The sequence below is a fragment of the Alligator sinensis genome, unplaced genomic scaffold (genome assembly GCF_000455745.1).
Source record: "Alligator sinensis unplaced genomic scaffold, ASM45574v1 scaffold1950_1, whole genome shotgun sequence".
Lineage (NCBI taxonomy): Eukaryota > Metazoa > Chordata > Crocodylia > Alligatoridae > Alligator > Alligator sinensis.
In genome coordinates, this window is record NW_005843422.1 from 10,331 (window position 1) to 12,236 (window position 1,906).

The following is a 1,906-nucleotide window of genomic DNA, read 5'->3' on the forward strand; positions in this document are numbered from 1 at the left end:
CCCTTTTCAAGGCCAAAGCCCCCTAGAACCAGTGGGTTCCCCCTTCAGTACTGGGGACAAGATCCCTGCCCCAGCTGGTCCCCTAGGATTGGGGCCATGCTCCCCCCCCGCTTACTCCAGGATCAGGCCCATATTGGCACCTGCTGCCCCCTAGAGGGGCAAGACTCCCCAGCACCCCTTAGAGGGGCAACTCCCTACTAAAAGAAGCTAGACCCCCTTCACCTACCCCTCCTCCCTACATTGGGGCCTACTGCCCCCTGGAGGGGTGACAACCCCTCTGTCCCCCCAGCACCCCCTAGGGGGGCAACTCTCATCTCCCAACACCCTCTAGGGGACCTTTGGTGCCCCATTCGGGCATATATTGTGGCCTACTGCCCCCAGCAGGGGCAATAATCCCTCTGTCCCCCCAGCAACCCTAGGGGGGCAACTCCTACCCCCAAACACTGCTTAGAGGATCCCCAATGCCCTATTGGGGCTTATGTGGGTGTCTACTGCCTCCTGGAGGGGCAACAACCCCTCTGCCTGTCCCAGTGTCCCCTAGGACTGAACTTCCCACCCCACAGTGCCCCCAGAGGACCCCCCAATGCCCTACTGGGGCCTATATTGGGGCCTATTGCCTCTTGGCAACAACGTTCTATTAGGGCCTAAATTGGGCCTTACTGAAGCCTGGAGGGGCAAGAACTCCTCTATCCCCTCAGCAACCCCTACAGAGGCACCTCCCATGCCCCAATACCCTCTAGGGGACCCCCAATACCCAATTTGGGCATATATTGGGGCCTGCTGCCCCTGGAGGGGCAACAATGCCCTATTGGGGCCTAATGCCCCTTGGAGGGGCATCAACCACTCTATCCCCCCAGCAGCCCGTAGGGGGCCAACTCCCACCCCCCTAACACCCCTTGGGGACCCCCATTGGGGCATATATTGGGGCCTACTGCTCCTTGGAGCGGCAATAATGCCTTATTGAAGCCTATATTGGGGCCTACTGCCCCCAGGAGGGGCAATAATCCCTCTGTCCCCCTAGCACCCCGTAGAGAGGCAACTCCCACCCCCTAACACAGCCTAGAGGACCCCTAATGCCCTATTGGGGCCTATTTTGAGGCCTACTCCCCCTGGAGGGGCAGCAATGCCCTATTGGGGCCTATATGGGAGCCTACTGCCCCCTGGAGGGGCAACAACCCCTCTGCCCCCGCCAGCCCTCCCTAGTGGGGCAGTTCCCATCCCGCAGTACCCCCAGAGGACCCCCAGCGCCCTATTGGCACTTATATTGGGGCCTACTGCCTCCTGGAGAAGTAACAACCAGTCCGTCCCCCCCAGCACCCCCTAGGGGGGCAACTCCCACCTCCAACCTCCCCTGGTGGCCACTCAGGCTTCACTGGGGCCTGGGTACCACTAGGCCCCGTCGCCACGGCAACACCAGGGAAATGCCCAGCTCAGCGCTTTTCCTGGCCAGGCCCGGGCCTGGCGGGGGGGGGCTGTGATAGGGGGGGAGCGGCGGGACGGAGGGATGGAGAGGAGGGATCAGGGGAAGGACGAAGGAGACGGATAAAGGGCTCAGGCCGGCAGGGCCGTGGGAGGCCATGAGCCAGGGGGGCGCTGGGGTCCCTGGGACAAGGGGTATGGAGGGGGGGGCTTCCTCTTGCCCTTGCCCCCTCCCCCCTTGCTGGGGCAACAGAGGGGAGGGGTAGCTGGGGCCAGGCTGGGCCCCCGGGGCAGTGGGTATGGGGCCAGGCTGGGCCCCTGGGGCAGTGGTGATGGGGGGGGCCGGCCGAGCCCCCCCCACGCGGAAGCCAGGGTGTTTTGCCCCCGTGCTCTGCCAGTGCCAGGTCGTCTGCAGCAACCGGACCCTCTCGCTCGTGTTCGGGTGCAAGGTACTGCCCCGGGGGGGGGGGGGGGGGGGGGATTTGTC